We start from the raw sequence: 20,452 nt of genomic DNA, 5'->3' as shown, positions 1-20,452 counted from the left end.
CCTAGACTTTCCCATTCTGTTGCTTTCCTCTATTTCTTTGCATTAATCTCTGAGGAAGGCTTTCTTATCTCTTCTTGCTATTCTTTGGAACTCTGCATTCAGATGTTTATATCTTTCCTTTTCTCCTTTGCTTTTCGCTTCTCTTCTTTTCACAACTATTTGTAAGGCCTCCCCAGACAGCCATTTTGCTTTTTTGCATTTCTTTTCCATGGGGATGGTCTTGATCCCTGTCTCCTGTACAATGTCACGAACCTCATTCCATAGTTCATCAGGCACTCTATCTATCAGATCTAGGCCCTTAAATCTATTTCTCACTTCCACTGTATAATCATAAGGGATTTGATTTAGGTCATACCTGAATGGTCTAGTGGTTTTCCCTACTTTCTTCAATTTAAGTCTGAATTTGGCAATAAGGAGTTCATGATCTGAGCCACAGTCAGCTCTACTTTTGTTTTTGCTGACTGTATAGAGCTTCTTCATCTTTGGCTGCAAAGAATATAATCAATCTGATTTCGGTGTTGACCATCTGGTGATGTTCATGTCTAGAGTCTTCTCTTGTTTTGTTGGAAGAGGGTGTTTGTAGTCATGTAGAAATGTGAGCGTTGGACCATAAAGAAGGTTGAGGGCAGAAGATTTAATGCTTCAAACTGTGGTGCTGGAGGAGACTCTTGAGAGTCCCTTGGACTGTAAGGAGATCAAACCAGTCCATCTTTAAGGAAATGAACCCTGAATTGAAAGGACTGATGCTGAAGCTGTGGCTCTAGTACTTTGACCACCTGATGCATAAAGCCTGTCATTGGAAAAGACCCTGATGCTGGGAAAGATTGAAGGCAAAAGGAGAAGAAGGCAACAGAGGATGATAGTTAGAGAGCATCACTGACGCAATGGACATGAATCCGAGCAAACTCCAGGACAGAGTGGAGGACAGGGGAGCCTGGCATGATGCAGTCCATGGGGTCACAAAGAGTTGGACATGACTTAGCAACTGAACAACTAAAGAACCAGAACTTTGATTTTAAATTTTAATCCCTTTTCCCCTAATTCTCTGCATCTTTAATTTCTACTTTTATATTCCTTTTTAGTGCTTGCTTCTAGTTCTGAAGTGTAAATTTCATTTATTTTAATTTATCATTTAATTTAATTTATCATTTATTTTCATTTATTATTTTATTTTAATTAATATAGATATTCAAGGCTATGAATTTTCTTTTGATCACTGCCTTGGATATATCCACCAGACTCTCTGACATGTAGCATTTTCATTTTTAATATTCAGAAGTTTGGTAATTTCTATTTTCTTCAATTTTTTTCTATGAGTTGTTTAACAAAATAAACATTTTCCAGGTTGGAAGGCTTTTTACATTTTTAATTGTATTTTTCACTTCTAATTTTATTGCATTGTGATCAGTGTGTGTTGTTTGTAATGTTTTTACTTTATGTAACTGTATGATGTTTTCTTTGTCAAATAACATATTAACAATTTTGGTGAATTTTTCATGTGCACTCTAAGATAATTTATTTTTTATTTCAAGGATAGTATTGTATATATTTAAAGACATATCCAATTATTATATTGTTTCAATCTTCTATGTTCTTATTTATATTTTTCCTTTTATTTTGTACTGAAAGTGCGCTTCCATCTTTTTTCCTTGTGTCATCAGTACTCCTGATCTGTATTAGAACTTTATGTGTTATTTGGGGTATAGGTATTTATAACTATCCTATCTTCTTTGTGAACTCTGGCTTTTAGCATTGCATAGTGCATTTAGTTTTCTTGAATGTTGCCTTTTGGCCTAGCTTCTACTTTATATTAGGATTACAACCCTACTTTCTTATTGTTCCCATTTTTGGCATTCTTATAACTGACTTACAAAGAACTTTTGGAAATTTTAATCCAGGAAACAAAACTGGTAAAATCAAATCTTAATTATCTGTGTTTTAAATAGAGAAACATCAGAAGCATAAAATAACACTTATCTTTGTCAGTGCAGGTATGCCTTGTTTTAAAATACCCCAAAAATAAAATATGAACTTATTAAAGACAATAATTTTGTTATGCATTGTATGCTGCTGCTGCTGATAAGTCGCTTCAGTCATGTCCGACTCTGTGTGACCCCACAGACGGCAGCCCACCAGGCTCCCCCGTCTTTGGGATTCTCCAGGCAAGAACACTGGAGTGGGTTGCCATTTCCTTCTCCAATGCATGAATGTGAAAAGTGAAAGTCAAGTTGCTCAGTCATGTCCGACTCTTAGTGACCCCGTGGACTGCAGCCTATCAGTCTCCTCCGCCCATGGAGTTTTCCAGGCAAGAGTACTGGAGTGGGGTGCCATTGCCTTCTCTGATGCATTGTATAGTTACTTTGTAAAAAAATCAGTGATATATACTTTTGAGTAGTAACTATCAAGCTCAGACAAGGCATAATTTTATTTATAAATAACTGTTTGAGTTTTTTAATTGAATTTAATAATGATAACTGCATTATTTTAAAAATTAAACATTTAAGTGAAACATACGTATATTCCAGAAGAAGTCTATTTAATCCCTTTGTTTTAGTATAGTAACTATGTTTATTCATCTCTAGCTTTTTATGTAAGCTTATAATCTTTATATGGTTGTAATCAATGAGTTATACCACATTTTCTTCTTTTTAATTTAGCATTATGTCAAAGAATTTGTGTGTGTATGTATGTGTGTGTGTGTGTGTATATCTCTAATTATAATATTTAACCCTTTATTGGCATCATATATTCTATCAAGTCAGTATGTGGGAGTGTGCCTTATTTTGGCTGCACTATTCTTAGACCTTAACTGTCATCTAGATCTCTGAAGCAACTCATCTGGGAATTTTGAAATAAGAGTTCAGTAGATGGAAGAGGTGGAAAGTATGAGTAGGGAAGATATGGAGAGAAGGGCATTCCAAGCAGTGAGTTACCCTATCAAAGATACTGAGATGCAAACCCAATAGACTATTCAGACAATGCTATATATTTTCATTGTTTGGAACTCTTAAGGAAAAAAGGATAAGATTTTGAGGACCTTAAATTCTAGATAGACCATGAAAATAGTAACTAAAGAATACATGATGATCTGATTTGCATTTTAGAAAATCATTATAATAAGTATATGGGCTTCCCTGGTGGCTCAGATGGTAAAGAATCTGCCTGCAATGTGGAAGACCTGGGTTTGATCCCTGGGTTGGGAAGATCCCCTGGAGGAGGGCATGGCAGCCCACTCCAGTATTCTTGCCTGGAGAATCTTCATGGACAGAGGAGCCTGGGCTGCAGTCCATTTGGCCTCAAAGAGTCGAATACTATTGAGTGACTAAGCACATAATAATTATGTGGAGAAAGGCTAAAATGGAATCCAGGGTAGAGAAAGTGGAACTATTTAGGAGACTAGTTATAAATCAGGCATGAGATGACAAGGGTCTAAGCCACAATGGCAGTAATAAGGATGGAGAAACAGGAAGAGAAATCAAACAAGATTTGGTCACTAATTGGCTGCAGTCAGTGAGATTAAAGGAGGAGATGAAGATGTGTCCCAGGTTTCTGACTTCAAGGATAATAAGTATTTGTCTAATGAATGAACAGTATGGATAGCAGTATTAACCAAACTTGAGAGTTAAGATAATGGTTTCAGTTTAGGTCAATCTAAATTGTAGGTGCTGGTGTCAGATGAGGGGTTGGATATATAATGATACTGGGAGTCTGGAGAGAGGTCTGGGTTGAGCTGTAGACTGGGCTGTCAGTCCTGAGCAGTTCCTTATGTTCAATTATTGTAGGGCATGTCTACCTAGATATTCTACTATCACCTGAACTTCAACATAATCCAATTTTAACTCATCAACTTTTCCCCCAAGCTAATTTTGTCAGCTCCCTCATGGCTAACTGTGGTACTATTAAACCACTCACCTCTAGACTCTAAGCCACAGATGTAAACTTTATGCTTTTCATCTTTATCGTTATTGTCAAACTAGTCTTTAACAAGTCCCACAGTTTCTTTCTTCAAAATTTCTTAGTAGAATTACCTAGGTGCCCAGAAACCTAAGTTTCAATCCTGACTCTGCTGCTAACGGGAAGATAATCAACTTGTACAAGCCATAGCACCTTACTAAGTCCTCATATTCAAATCTGGAAAAAAAAAAAGTTTGGCTTACATAGTGAATTCTCTTCTAAGTGTTTGAATCTATATTTTTTCTTGCTGATTCTGATACTACCATCTAGGTTTATGTAACTGCTTCCAAACTTCTGTTCCAGTTTTTAGTGTTATACCTATCCAATCCCATGCATATATTAGTCACCAGAAACTTCCTTTAACCACTAATTTTTTATGTTATGTCCTTGTTCGAAAACTAGTCTTGTGGCTCCCTTTTATCTGTTGCATCAAGTCTGACTTCTTTGTCTAGTTATCAAGGTTCTATAAAATGATTTCTACCTAGCTAAGCTTATCTTTCATTACCTTCTAACATCATCTCTTATCTCCAGTCAGTCTAGACTTCTGACTGATTCCTTCAAATAATTTGATCATGATCTTTTCTCCATTTGAAAACCTAGTACACTTCCCCTGAATCCTAAATTATTTTTCAAATATCAACTCAAGTTCTCTCCTCCAGGGAGATTATACTCACCCATTCCATTACTTAGCATTCACCTTTTCTCTGATTTCCAAGAACAGTTGTGTTCTGTGATGCAATTTAGCACTTAATCCATAGGTTTAACTTTTGACTGATTTCTGTGTGGGGACCATCTTCTGTATCTGCCACCACTTCACAGAATATGAAACCTGCTGCTGCTGCTGCAAAGTCGCTTCAGTCGCGTCCGACTCTGTGCGACCCCATAGACGGCAGCCCACCAGACTCCTCCGTCCCTGGGATTCTCCAGGCAAGAACGCTGGAGTGGGTTGCCATTTCCTTCTCCAATGCATGAAAGTGAAAAGTGAAAGTGAAGTTGCTCAGTCGTGTCCGACTCTTAGTGACCCGTGGACTGCAGCCTACCAGGCTCCTCCGTCCTTGGGAGTTTCCAGGCAAGAGTACTGGAGTGGGTCGCCAGTACCTTCTCCAGAACATGAAACCTAATGCACCATAAATACATGCTGGTTTATTAGCTTCCAGGAGCACACTCATTTCTTAAAATAAGAAATAGGCTATAACCTCCACGTTTGAGATAGCAAAACAAAATAACAAAGCCAGAGCTCTGTTGGAGAGGTAACCTGTAAGATGATTTAAAAATCATATGCTACAGTGGACATGGGTAATTGAAGAGCCTAAATAGTCTATTAAATAGAAAGTTAACTCAAATTATTTTTTATTGTATTTATATACAGTTGCTGGTTTGGGCATTATGGGTCAAGTATTGTCATTAGAAGTTGTGCATTTAGGAACTGAATTGTCTATGCTCTGATAAAAGCACTTTAGTTTTAAGGATGTCACTTTTAACTACTGAAAGTATCTAGTGCAATTTCAACTTATATATATTGTTTTAACAGGTCAAGGTTTCAAATAGATTCCATGAATTACTTGAAGAAAGCAGCCACAAAATAGGCCATAAATTACTTGATTATGCCCCAAGTAATATTTTAGTTGAGTTTTGAAATTTAAATGCCTCTTTGGACTTAAAAATTTATTTCTATTACATTAGATTTCAGAAGAGAAGAGAACTTATCAGCCACTGCTCATCTTTTCTCCACATCTGTCATCAAACTCTTAGCTAGTTTTGTAATTATTATTTAGTACTTTTATATTTTTTCAAGGCACCCTGAACTAATATTAATTATCATGACAAACTTGCAGAAATACTGTTTGATTCTATAAGACTTTTTCTGGTATCTCTGAGTTTTTGGCTGTCGTCTATTTATAAGGAAGTTTATTTAGCTGTGACACTACCTTCAAAAAGTTTAAAGTCTCCCAGGTTAACAATGAACCACAGAGCAAAGACAGGCCAACCTACATGCAGAATTTAAATGTAAACCCTCATGGGCTGAAGATCGGATTCTAAAGAGAACCATGATTCATAGTCTATGTTCTCTAAGGTTGAAAAAGTGTCTAGACTCCTGAGAGCAGGTGTCAGCAGTCTTTACCACGGTGGTTCTCAGTGTAGCAGAAGTTGTGGAAAACCACATCAAGGATTTAAAAGCTGAAGGGGACAAAGCTGTCTCTCAAAACACAAGAGACCCAGAGAATATGAAGTATGGCAGAGACCTCATGGTTTCCATCTGTTCAAAAACCACTTGGGTAAACATTTCAGTTGGTTTTCATTCCCTGCCCCCCATCCTGCTGGTGTTTACTTACTATTCACTGCATCTGCATGATATATTCTTATTAACTGAGAAAAATCCGCTTTTTCATAATTTGGATGTGATTGTACAGCCACTTGTCCTCTAATGATAATTACACCATCACATAATTTATATTCTACAAAGCAGTGTTGCAGACATTATTGCATATAATCCTATGACAAGCCTGTGAGGTAGGTATGGCCAGAAGCTATTCTAGTCATGAATAATTTGAGATTCAGAGCAGTTAACTGATTTTTTCCCTCAAGATCACATATCTAATAAAATGCCATTAGAACTGGAACCCAGGTCTCTTGACCTAAAGTCCAGAGATCTTTCTATTATTCTTGGATTTGTATTATCAAGCTTGTTAATGATCACATTCAAAGGGGAAAATGATGATAAAAATATGAAAGGATTCACATTTCATTGAAAATGAGGATGAGGACTGAGACTCCCTATGTTGCCTTTCTGATTCGATCATAGAATTGTAGGATTTGATAATCAATAGAGCAATGAATTGATAAAACCATTTTTTGTTATTACATATAAAGCCCTACTGTTATCTAAGTTCTTGATTTATGGGATCCTGGAGAATAATGCATCTTATTTTCAAACAGTCTTGGGGTAGGGCAGCTCTGGTCCCTCTCAATATGATTCTTTCCAATATCTTAACTTCCGTCATCACGAAATATTTACCATCTAATCTAAATCCTGACTGCTGTCATGTAGGCATATGTCCTTTTGGTCAGTAGATGCTAGTGTACAATTTTTATTTATAGCTTTGGAAGCGAACAGGAAATACATCTGAATGATTTCTGACTGCTGACAAGCCCTAATAACTGATAGTTCCAGACATTGAACTGAATGTCCTTTGACAGGGATGGCTATTTTGAGGGGAAAAGACAGAAACTAGCAAAAACTTTTTTTTCAAGCAGGTGTGATTTTATGATGGCATTTTATGACAGAAACTAACCAAGTGTCCTGTATATGGTTTATGATGTTATAAGCTCCTAGCCTGAGATTTCTTTCTCATTATTCATGTTTATTTGACTTAAAGCAAATTAAAAATCAGACAAGAATATTGTGATATAATTTTGATTTTGCAGATGTAATAAGACACCTGAGCAACTTCAGAGAAGTTGGCTTCTTTTATTTGTGCTCTTCAGTTCTGTTCTGAAAAATGCATTTGCATTTTCAGAGGCGATATTGTGCTTCGCAGTTTGGCTTGTGCAATTTTGAGCACTTGATCTGCACTTGATATTAATGGCAAACAAGAAACCTCTGTATGTTATAGTTATTTTTCTAGCTGCAAAGATTTTAAAAATTAGTCTACTCTGAAGAATAAACTATAACTGGAGTTCTCTGACTACAGTGTATATTGATGCATTTCTTTGAATTTTTTTCTTCAGCCTGTACAGTAAGTGGTGTACAATTCATGGAAGGAGTTTGTGTTTTTCCGTTCTGAAAAGACTTCTTTCTGAAGGCCCAGTTTGGTATCATGCACGTTCAGTGCCAAAAACAGATGTCAGAGGTCCAATAACACTTGTTACCTTTGTAGCTTTTTTTGTGAGTGGTCCGCTTTCCATTGCAGCAGATGAACCTGACCCTGACCAAGTCTGATTGGCCCAGCTGTGAACATCAGACCAAATGGCAGCATTTATAAACTGACCGTTATGTCCCTTCCAAATACCTCCCAGTTGCTCTCTGGGAGTAATGCCTTATACTCAACATTCAGACATGTGTGTGAGAAAATGATCTATTTAGCTTGGGGTTTCAAGATGGTTCTTGATGATCTTGCCATTGTAATTCATTTTTTGCAGCTTGAGTCTGTAACCTCTTAATTTAGGATGATGCATAGAGAGCATATACTGAATATCAGGCTCAACTTTTAAAAAAATTTTTCTTTATTTTATTTTTGGCTGTGCTAGGTCTTCGTTGCTGCTCCAGCTTCTCTCTAGTAGCGGTGAGGGGCCTACTCTCTAGTTGCAGTGTGTGGGCTTCTCATTGCAGTGCCTTCTCTTGTTGTGAAGTACGGGCTCTAGAGCACTCGGGCTTCAGGAGTTGCACACGTGGGACTCTAGAGCACAGGCTCCAGCAGTTGTGGCACATGGGCTTAGTTGCACCACATCATGCAGAATCTTCTGGACCAAGGATCAAACTCGTGTCTCCTGCGTTGGCAGGTGGATTCTTTACCACTGAGCCACCAGGGAAGCCCCAGGCTCAGCTTTAAAAATGATAAAATGGGACTTCCCTGGCAATCCAGTGGTTAAGAATTCATGCTACCCCTGCAAGGGGTGCTGGTTTGATCCCTGGTCGGGGAACTAAGATCCTGCATGCTGTGTGGTATGTTCCCTCCCAAATAAATAAAAGTAAAAAGACTTAAAAAGTGATAAACAATTCAAAAAATAAATTGTAAATTATGTCTCACAAACCACAAATCACAGGCTCAGACAGATAATATAGCCTTGATTTGATTATGGTTCTTGGTAACAAGCAATAGTTTTCAGCTGGGAACCATGCATGTGTTCATGGCCTTGCGTGTGTATGATAGGTCTCTGTAAAGACCCTCTGCAAGGAACTGTAGCAGTCAGGGGTTAGTTCACAGCAGGGCCACTCTGAGTATTGTGGAAATAGGAGATTTCTTATAGTAATTAGACTTGAAACAAACATGGGAGAAACTGGAAAGTAGGGTCCAAGGAGTTCCTAACCAATTTGCCTGAAATGCTGGCCAGATAAACAAGTCAGAGCTTACAGGGAAGTCGGTGTTGACTGATCTGGGAAGCTAAGCTCATCCAGCTGGCAAGTGGAACCATGGAAAAGTCCTTGGGAAACTGGAGTCTATGTGGTTACTCCCGCTGAGGGTCTACATTGCAGCAGCTGATGATGTGCCTGAAGCCACTGTTGGCCAGTAGGGCCATCAGTTGTCAAGAAGAGCTGGACGTGGAAGAGAGCAGAGTGAGAACAAGCTGGCACCTACCAGGCTCCTCTGCATGTGTTTGCTACTATGTCAGACTGTGATCACCTTCCAAGAGTAAAAGCTGTTGGCCAACTTTAATCTGGAAACCTCAGGGTTCTCAGCTAACCTGAGTGGACAAAGCATAGCATAGTGTAGGCTTGTCAGTTTCTACGGGGCTATGTAGGAAAGAAGAGTCATTGTTTGTAATTGAGAACCAGCACTATCCTAGTAGTGTTGTTTGAGGGCTATTGAAAGGTAAACCTGTCGACCACCATCCCTCCATCCACCAATCTGTCTTCAGTGGTGCCCAAGGTTCTTACCAGTCATCTCCATTTTGGGTTTAAGTATTCAGTTCAGTTCAGTTCAGTTCAGTTCAGTTGCTCAGTCGTGTCTGACTCTCTGTGACCCCATGAATCGCAGCACACCAGGCCTCCCTGTCCGTCACCAACTCCAGGAGTTCACTCAGACTCACGTCCATCGAGTCAGTGATGCCATCCAGCCGTCTCATCCTCTGTCGTCCCCTTCTCCTGCCCCCAATCCCTCCCAGCATCAGAGTCTTTTCCAATGAGTCAACTCTTCGCATGAGGTGGCCAGAGTACTGGAGTTTCAGCTTTAGCATCATTCCTTCCAAAGAAATCCCAGAGCTGATCTCCTTCAGAATGGACTGATTGGATCTCCTTGCAGTCCAAGGGACTCTCAAGAGTCTATAAAAATTCCCAGTTAAAATGCAGAATCTTACTGAGAGAGTTAATACATTAAACCTTGTTAGTTTATCATTTATATAACCATGCCCTTATCACTTTGCTGGCCTGACATCTGAGAAGGTTTGGGTAAGGAAGACAGAGAAAGCTCCAGTGTTATCCTGGAAGTTAAGGATGAGTTGAGTATCTTGGTAGAAGCACCTATACATATATAAAAGGAGAAGAAAGAGTGCAAAATTGAAATTTGCCTACCTAATTGTATTTCCTGGTAATAATTCTGCTTAGAATTAGGCTCTCCACTATATTGCTCAAGGGTGAAATTACAAATGGTACTCGTGAGACGTTACTATTCATATTTATGTTCATGAAGTTAACATGAGGATATTTAGAATCGTGTTCAGTTTGTAAAGGTATATAATTGCAATGATTTGTTCTTTAATATCAGAAAAATCAACTTATTTTTAGGTTGCCTGATATTCACACATATTATTTTCATCTAGCACTGCTTGATTCCATTATAAATCTTTGGATAGAACCTTAATAAGACAAAGGTGTTTATTAAGTTTACCTTCCCGTCTTTTCTTTGCTGATGTGGCTTTAAACAAAATGCAGTGGTGATTTCTGTTTCTGACCTCTGGCTAACTGTGATCTCCTGTGATTGGGCTGAGTGCTTTCCTTTCAATGGGCAACATTACAGGCAGAGACAGGGGCACTGGAGGCAGCTACTCGTGTTCCAGTTACTGTGAGCTGGGAGGAGAATTAGGCAAACATGATAGATTGACATCGAGGACATCTGAGGTGAGCAAGTCCTCCTAGTTTATACATGAGGCAGTAAGATAAATTAATAAGGGAGAGTGACAGTCATTTATTCTGACTGGCTTCAGCAGGCATCTCAACTAGGCTGTCGACAAAAGGTCGCAACTCACCTGCCATCGAGACAACCAACAGTGAGTCTGGAGATGATTTGTTTTCAACAATTGTTTAGATACTTTATACTTTGTGGCAACAGAAGAGTGTCTCTTTGCCTTTCCCTCTTCCTCTCCCACCCCTGGACGCTTTAGATCACTTGTGAGCAAGCATGAGCTCTCTCTTTCTAAAAACATGCAGAAGCAATAAATCAGCCAGTTTAAGAAGACCCAGCCAGCCCAACACAGATCGATTTCACAGGGAAGTCGATGGGCTGCTAATAGAATTACAACTACCTGTCAAAACAGGGAAAACATATCTGTGACAGTGACAAAGGGCAAATCAATTTAAGAAAGGATTTTTTTTTCTTCCGGAGACAGATGTGGAGTACATGGGTGTCTCTGAGAGTCTGTAATTACGAATAGAAACCATATACTTGGACCGTTAAAGCTAAGGTTATGTCAATGATTCTGGACAAACATACTGACTCTTCCTTCTTTTCTAGATTGTCTGGTCACTATAGCAATTTGCTCTGTAATAGAATAAATATGTAACAAGAAGCTGCTGCCTGAAAACACATTCTTTTAATTTTGTCATACAGAGTAAGTTGGTTTTGTCCATTAGATAGATTATATTCTCAAAAACTTTGCATTTTCAAGTTTCCTGTTGTGTCTCATTTCAGACAAGGAGCAGTACATTGCCAAGGACATCTATCTGGCAAATTTTTATCTTCTCAGTTAACTTGATCATTTTCAGAGGCCTTGTAAAACTGCTGGCAATGTGACTTTGAGTAAGAGGAATCTTTTTTTCTTGCAAAGATTCCCTTTGCAAGGAAAAACTTATGGCTTAGTTTCTTGCAAAGGGAATCTCAATCCTAAACAGAGCTTCCAGCCTAAACCCATTGTGTATAAACATGAGGCCTTTTCAGACCAAGGACTTGGTTTTTAAAAACAATTTAATATGAATTAACTTAGCACTTAGCACAGCACCATGGATGGGGGTGGAAAATGTTGCTGTTACTCAACATTTTTTTCTAATGTTATGTGCCAGCCTGGATGGGAGGGGAGTTGTGGGGAGAATGGACACGTGATTATACATGGCTGAGTCCCTTCGCTGTTCACCTGAAACTACTGTAACATTTTTTATCAGCTGTACCCCAGTACAAAATAAAAAGTTTAACATTTTGGGGGGGAAAAAAAGAAAAGATTAAAACATTTTCTTGTGATTAAAAAAAAAGAACAAAGAAAATATTGTGTAATGAGATATATATTTGATTTCTGCTCCCATTGCCTGGCTTACAGCTTCTAAAACCTTCTGAGTTTTTGAAGTGACAAGTATTGTTTTGTATGCTAAGAAGATGCTTGTGGCTAGGGGATTCCTGGATAACCTCTAAAGGAGGCTGGTTGTCAAAAGAACCAAACAAGGGATTAAAAGTTGGGACTTCCGGCCCCACCCCCTGACCTCTGGGGGAGGGGAGAAGGACTGGAGGTTAACTTAATCTCAAATGGCCGGTGATTTAATCAACGTTGCTTCTGTAATGAAACCTCCATAAAAATCCTAACAGAAGGGATCCCTTCTGGATTGGTGAACACACGGAAGTGCTGGGAGGTTGGCAAACGCTGTGAGAGAGCATGGAGCCCTGTGCACCCCCCACCACCAATACCATGCTCAATGCTTTGCTTCCGGTTGGCTGTTTCTCAGTTGTATATTTATTTTTGCTTTAATTCTTTGTGTGTGGGTGGGAGGAAGAAGATAATGACATATTTACTGTTTGATTAGAGGAGAGTTGGGATTTTATTTATTTAGCTGGATTGGGTCTTTCATTGGAAGTCAGATTCTTAACCACTGGACCATCAGGGAAGTCCCTCTGAGTTATATCTTTGATAATAAACATGTAATAGTAAGTAAAGTGCTTTCCTGAGTTTATTTATTTATTTATTTTTATTTTTTGGTGGCACCACATGGCATGTAGGACCAGGGATCAAACCCACATCCCCTGCATTGGAAGCACGGAATCTTAACCACTGGACCATCAGGGACGTCCCCTCTTTCCTGAGTTTTAGAAAGTTATCAAATCTGAGGAAGAGGTCCTGAGTACTTTATAGTGGGTTTGTCAGAAGCACAGGCGATAATCTGGGGAGGTCAGTCTTGTGGGACTCAGCCCTTTCCTTATGGGGTCTGTGCCAACTCCAGGTAGTTAGTGTCAGAATTGCTTGGTGTGGAAAACCCACACATTGATGTTGGGAGTGGTAAGGTGAGTAGAAGAAAACAGGAGGGTTTTCCCTTTCAGAAACAAAAACTAATCCACTGTTGCAAGGAAATCTAGCCTTATTATAATCAGGAGGCACACTGGGTCTCATACTCACCAATTCTCAGTGACCAAAATGTACCCTCATTTTTTTTTTTTTTTTTGGATTTCAAAGCAAATCCAAAAAAATTGCTTTATTTCTTTAAAGCAATTGTCACTATTATGACATAAGCTTAAATTCAACTCAATTTGGGCCTTGCTGGCCTTAGCATAATTCCTGGATGAAATCAGGTTTGGAGAAATTTGAAAAATTTAATACTTTATGTGACCCTGAAAAAGTCATTTAACCACACCAAATTGTTATTTTACGAATAACAATAATAGTTACGTTAGATTATTAACATAGTAATCCCCATACCCTCATTTCTGCTCCCTCCCTGGAGAAGAGCTGCTTTGTGGCAGTGGAAACATGGTTCTGGAATCAGACACATTTTCATTTTGGTGTGCTGTGTGTGTGTGTCTGTGTGTGCACTAAGTCACTTTAGTTGTGTCCAACTCTTTGCGACCTTATGAACGGTAGCCCTCCAGGCTCCTCTGTCCATGGGATTTCCCAGGAAAGAATGCTGGAGTGGGTTGCCATTTCCTTCTCCAATGGATCTTCCTGACCCAGGGATCAAACCCATGTCTCAAGTCTCCTGCATTGGCAGGTGGGTTCTTTACCGTTAGCGCCACCTGGGAAGCCCATTTTGGTCTGCTACCTGCTGCTTACTGGCTATAGGACTTGGGTAAGGGCTTAGCCTCTGGCTGTGCTGGTTTCTGTTCTGTACCATGGGGCCATTAGTAGTGCTTAACCTCCTGTGGTTGTTGTGAGGAGTACCTGGGCTCCAACGCCGAGGGGAGGAGACCTGCCATCATTCCTTCTGTTATCTCCCTTGTGCTTATGACCAGGCCGAGCAGAGAATGAGCTCACTGACCAAGTTTTGCTCTAGAAGCTGGGGCAAAGTCTCCCCATACTGTGTTTAAGTTAATAGACACATAAGAACTAAGTTTGCCTCTCCCCGCACTCTTCCCTTGTCCTGTCTTAAAAATCTTGTGCCTTCCGTTGTCATTTCCAATTCCACCTTTCGACACCTGTCCTGTCCCTGCCGGGAGAGCTGGTTAAGGGGGCTAGGAAAATGCTGGGTGGTATTCCTGCTGCCTTGTGTTTGCTGGGTGGTGGCATCTGCCATTGGGGGTCAGCGATTCAGCCTCTTGTTTCAGTTGGTCTTTGCTGACTCCCGTTCTCATCCACATGAACTCATTCGCATCCCCACTCCTAGGGAAATGAAGGTGGGAAGAAGATTTCAACCACTTCTCAGGAATGTTAGAGAGTAACCAATAATGGGTTTTTTTTTTTCCTTCTAGATTCTTCTCTTCCATACTAATGCTGATCAGAGCTGCATGCCATGAGGACTTAGTGATAAAACCACACTGGCCTGGCTGCTTCAGAGTGTTATCTGCGAAGAGAGGCGGTGGCCCAGGTGGATGCTCTGGTTATCGGCTTACATCCACATGCCTTTCACTTGGGCCCTAAGTCCATTCACTTTCTGTAGCGGTTTCATGAGATTCGTCCTGGAGCTGTCGCGATCTCAGAGCTATCGTAGTGGCATCACTGTTGGACACGAACACATATTGACAATAGCCTTAACTTCTCTTCTTCCTTAAAGAAACTTCTAAACCACGGCACTACGCTGCATCTATGTGGATAGAGACCAAAATGTGAGTTTCCCTTGGTGACGATAGGATAAATGTGTACTTTGTCTCACTTTTCAATTAGGGTGATTGTATGATGACTCTATCCTTAGTACATTTATACATTGTTATCCTGGGACTACATCTTCCTCATCATATTAGAACTTTCTGCTCTGAAGGCTGAGGAGTGTGCAATGGCCTGTGGGCTCGGTGTTGGATATTTTAAGTATGGCAGAGCCAGAGGAGGTGTGCTGAGTGACTGAAGATCTCTACGTTAGGCCCTGTGTGGAAGCTCTTTGTGTAAGTCTACACTCTCTGCCTCAGATTCCTCTTTCTCTTGTGTGTGTGGGGAGAACCTAAAAATAGTGCTTGAAAGGGTTGCCAAGATCTTAGCTTTGTGTTGGAGAAACCGTCCACTAATCTTATTGCCTGAAACCAGAGTCAAAGAAGGTGCTCTGAAATGAAGGTTCAGAAGAAGAACAAACGTTTCCACATTGATTTCCAGCAAAGCATCCAGCCTTCTACCTGGTTACTGAGGAGGTGAGGCAGATGAGAACGCACCTGTGGCTCAGGGCCAGGGCGGGCGCGTGCCTCCCAGCTCTGGGTCCCTGTGGTGTATGCCATGTTTGATGTGTAACTAACCCATCTCAGCCTCAGGTTTTAGGTATAGCAAGTGGAGGAGAGCTCTGCTATGTTGCCAAAGATAGGAAGTGTTTTTAAATTTAATAAATGCATGGTATGATTATTCCTTTTTAGAACCACAGACAGAAGCCTTTAGGGCTCACCGTTCTGCAGCTGGTGCAGTAACTTCCTCCTCGGCTGGCTTTCTCTCCTCTTCCTCCACCCCAGGGACCTGTTATGGCTCTCTCTTCTAGTGCAGAGTTAAGACCGTCAGGGGAATACCAGTTAATTGCTGAGTAGCTAATCAGCATTGTAAAGGTCAGTGATAACAGGCAACAACTTACTCATGTTCACAAACAGCAGGATATGACAAAAACAATTTACCTTGATAAATGTACTTCAGAAATCTACTGAGCTTACACTGTCTCCCTCGGGCTCTGTCTGTCCATCTTCATTGGCCCCTCTCGGTTTCTGCTTCTGCCCCCTCTTTGGGTCTTGTTTCTAGGTATTCCATGTTGCTATCTGGTCCCCTTTGAAGGGTTTTTGCATTCATTTCTGCTGTCTGGGGGTTTTCCCATACTACCCCAGTATCGGATGCCAGCTGACTGTTCTGCCACGACCACTCCATCCTGACACCATCTACCCAGAGGCAGCATCAGATTCCACAGGTTAAGGGCTCAATCTTGCAAGACTACCCTCTGCTTCAGATGTCAGTCAAAAGCTCAGGCTGTCACTTGTGCCTCTGACCCACACAGAGATCAGAGGTTCCAGCCACCCCCAGAAATCAGAAACATTTTACCCACTAGATCACCAGATTACCAGTATTGGGCCCCCTTTGAGTTCGCTCTTGGCTTGTACATGGGGCAGAACGACTCACCACAGCTGCCTGTGCCCCTGGTGGCCACACTGACCCCTGTGCGGGATCAGACTCCTCGTGCCCTGAAGTCCATGAGCCCTCTTGTCCGCATTCCCAGTGGCTGATGCCCCACTTCGTCCTCCTCTGAAATGGGGAGAACGTCCCAGTGCCACCTTTCGCTCCAGGACTGAAGCAACTTTCTTACTGGCCTGCATCAGACAGTCCCAGAAGGAAACAGAGGGTCCAATGGAAAGGGCTTTTGGGGAGAGTTTGAAGGAGGAATTCTTTTCACAGGTGTTGTTAGTTATTAATGCTTCACAAACTTTTTTGTTGCCTTATTAATAATAATCACTAACTTCTATAATAATAATAATCACACTAACTTCTGTATGTTGGGTATATGAATGAGGTCATTAAAGACTATTCAAGACTTCCCTTTGAGGCTTGCAAACAAATTCCAAAGTCCTTTACACATCCTATGAGGCCTCTGACTCCTCTATACCTACATAGCCTGATGTTTAGACTCTCCAGATCCCTAAACTCTGCTTCATTTTGTTTTGCAAGTGGCTGAACTGCTTTCCTCCTCAGGGCCTTTGCACGTGTTGGTCTCTGTCTGAAGCACACTTCCTGTCTCTTCCCTTCCCTTATGTGGCTCGGGTTGCAGTGTCATCTCCACAGAGCTGCTATGCACACTCATAACACCATCTGTATTATCTTCATAGAACTATGGCAAACAAAAGAAGACAATAAGAGGATTTCACAGGCCTTTCATGACAGTGATCAGTTTAACACTGAGCATGTGGAGGTGGGCGGGAGGGTGTGTTTACTTAATTTGTGATGGCTTGTATCCATCTCCCCACCGCGTGACTGCAGGAATCGTGTGCGCTGATGCTTCCCCAGGCCTAGCACGTAAGAGGCTGACTAGCCACTGTATGCCAGGGTCCTTATAGGTAGTGTGGGTTACTTCAGTCTTCATTACGATTCTGTAAGCAGAAATTAGCAATCTGTGGTCCATGAACTAAATCCAGCATGTCAACAGTTTTTGTTGGTAAGGAGTCAGTAGAACACAGCAACAGCAATTTGTTAATGTATTGTCTACAGCAACTTTTGGGCTACGGAAGGCAGAATTGAGTAGTTACAAAAGAGATTTGCTTGCAAAGCCAAAAGTAATTACTCTCTAGCCTTTTAAAGAAAAGATCTGCTGACCCCTACTATATATGGGGTAACAGAATCTCCATTTCACAAGTGAGGAAACTGAAGATCAATGATCTCATATCCAGATTTCAAGCGGCAGAGCTGAGACTTAAAGTCACCACACTTCCTTTATCATCTTTCCCCATAAACCAAATCTCCCTGCTGACATATGTCTAGGAGAGAGCAACAAATTTCCACAGAGGAGGTGAAAATTTCCTTTGGTCTAAATCTTAAAGGAAAAGTTGGAATTCTGCCATGGACAAGAAAGGACAAAACACTCTAGGCTGAGACACAGAGGTATGAGGGAGCTTGGTGCGTTAGGAGGGAGCTTGGTGCGTTTAGGAGATAGCTAGTCAGACTGACTAAAACATGATGCCAGTGGTTGTGGGAACAATGGGCAGAAAATGACAGATAAAGAGGCTTCTAGAATGCAAAGAGACTGTGCCAGACTGGGGAGCCTGAACTTAAGTTTACAAATTGTGCTTTCTGCTTGTCCATCTTCTCTCTCAGTTAAATAATTTGACCATTTGTTCTAACTATATTTTCCATAAATTATCTACATGTAACACTATATTAGTACTATACTGTATACATTATAAAATATACAAATATGGGAAACTATAAAAGATAAACTGAAGGTAGAATGAATATCTAAAATATATCTTAAAATTTTTAAGTATTAATGGCTTACAAAACCTTTTGGCTTCCTTATAATAATGATGATGCTTAATGAGAGTGATGTTAGTGAATATGCTTAATTATACTTGAAAATCTTGGCTTAACACTGGTACAGCTGTTTAAAGTTATTATTTCAAGATTAATTTTCTTTAATGTGTGGTTTAAATAGCATCACAGCCAAAATGATAACTCACAGAGATACATGGATGCAAGTGAAAGAAATGAATTGTTGGTTTCACTTGCAAATTATAATAGGCATTTTTCAAAACTATCCACCAATTATGCAAAGTTTTTGTTTTAATTTGTCTGCTATGTTTACACCTTCCCTGCTGTCAATTGCTTGTCAATATGCAAATGAATTTGAAAGTGCTTTGTTTTCATATTTTATATGATGTGTTTACAATGTGTTCAAGCCACTGGAACGGTTCACCTGGAAATTTTTAAACAGGTTAGGAAATTGGAACTTTACGTCTCTAATTTTGGCAGTTCTTGAAGATGATACATATCATGATCAGTGACAAAAATTGTATAACAAAGAAAATAATTCTAAACATCTATTTTGAAATGCTCTCTTAGAGGTTTCTCCAGGAAATGAACTATTTCCTCTCTCCTTACACCATCATGTTTATGTAGAAGGAACATATTTTGTGCTTATTTTTTAAAAAATAACCATACTCAGTGACAAGTCTGATTATTTCATTGCTGAATTCACTTCCTCTTATGGTTGACTGGAGAGTTCAGACTGTAAATGGGGGAAACCTTTGTCTTGGCATTTTCTTGTTGTTCATTGGCTTCGTTTGCATTTTCTTTAATCCACAGCCTTTTTGAAATATCTCTTTAAGCCATTTATCCCTTTTGTGATGGCTGATCTAGTTAAAGGTATTCCATATACCCTGTAAGTCCACTTGGCCTGGAATACGGGAGCTGAACTGTGTTGTATCGTGTTCAAGTAACTGAACAGCTGAGGGCTCCACTGTCAAATCCTTGAGGTCAATGCACATCTTAAATATTAGAAATCCTTAGCTGCTTTTTTTATAGTTTGGGTATCTAAGACTAGGAGTGCTGACGTTTTACTTCTGCTCCCAGTGGCTCATCTTGTTCACCCCCTGGTGCACACACCTTATTTTGGAGACTGCTGCCCTGAGTAGTGGAAAGCACACCACAAGTTGTTAGAAGTGGGTGACATGATCAGGTCCAATTTATTTTGGGGACTATATTTTGTGACTTTGTGTGTAGACATTTCAAATATTCTCCTAAAGTTTTTATTGTGTACATATTCAAATAAATAAGCTAGCTGGCTTTAAATAATGTTATCCAAATATCTTGAATAGGCAGCCACTCTGAGCCTTGTGAAAGCTGGTCTAGCCTTGTTAGTAGCTCAGGGCCCCTGGAAGTTCCCTGATAAGTCCATAGGCCTTGCCCTTTAGGTTAGAGAATAACTTGCTTTGGGAACAAGGAGACCACTGGGGTGACTTAAACACCTCAGTGTGGAAAGAAGAATAGTTGGGTTCTGCAAGAGTCAGGGGAAATGCTTTTTGTGACCCTATTAACACTAAAGATTTAAGAGGAAGAATTATTAGCTCTGACTCCACATTAAAAAGAGGGAGAAGAATTAAAGAAATGAGAAATGACTCTAGGTTAAGAGTTGCTTGAAGAGTTATACCCTTTTAAGCTTTAATGAAAAATTCTCGTGTTTTTCTTTAATATAAGCATATGAAGATAAAGAGCCAACCACTGACCTTGAAACAAGGAGAGATAAAAATGGAGTTGGTTCCTGAGAAATAGAAGTTGTCAAAACAATACCTACCTAGGCAAAATTTAATAACCATTTTGGATAAAAGTGCTGTGCTAGTTTATTTTGCAAACCATGTACCCAGTACATGAGGGACTTCATCTTCTGTTAAGCCTACAGGTTTACTTTTGAAGGAAGAATTTGTGTGAAAAGTCTATTGCTTCATTTTATAATTTTTTCAATTACTGTAATTGTGTGAGTTTAGAAGACAAAATAAATTTTAAAACTTGAAGACTACTCTGTGTAACTGCAAATGGCTTACAACATGGCATCCACATACGACTGTGCTTTCCAAATTCTTGAGTGATTGGAAAATGCTTTTTATGTCTTGGGAAAAGGAATATATAGATAGACAAAATGTTAAATTGGAAGCTTACCCAAGGTACCAAGATATGATCGATATCAGACACCAGAATGAGTTGTGAGACAGAGCATCTGTTTGGAATTTCGAAGTAGGCGCTTAAAACCTGGTTTTATGACTCGTCAATCTTTTAC

General features: G+C 40.0%; 1 long non-coding RNA gene across 1 annotated transcript in view; it reads left to right on the top strand.

The window, feature by feature from the left end:
• The window catches only part of LOC138989226 (uncharacterized), a 64,288-nt gene extending 44,140 nt beyond the window's left edge, over nt 1-20,148 (top strand). The window contains exon 3 of the long non-coding RNA XR_011465474.1: nt 14,490-20,148. This is a non-coding gene — a long non-coding RNA (uncharacterized lncRNA). The remainder of the gene's footprint in view (nt 1-14,489) is intronic.
• Nucleotides 20,149-20,452: the final 304 nt, after the last annotated feature.

The sequence above is a fragment of the Bos mutus genome, chromosome 9, assembly GCF_027580195.1.
Source record: "Bos mutus isolate GX-2022 chromosome 9, NWIPB_WYAK_1.1, whole genome shotgun sequence".
NCBI classification, from domain to species: domain Eukaryota; kingdom Metazoa; phylum Chordata; class Mammalia; order Artiodactyla; family Bovidae; genus Bos; species Bos mutus.
This window is presented reverse-complemented; position numbering and strand designations above follow the sequence as displayed.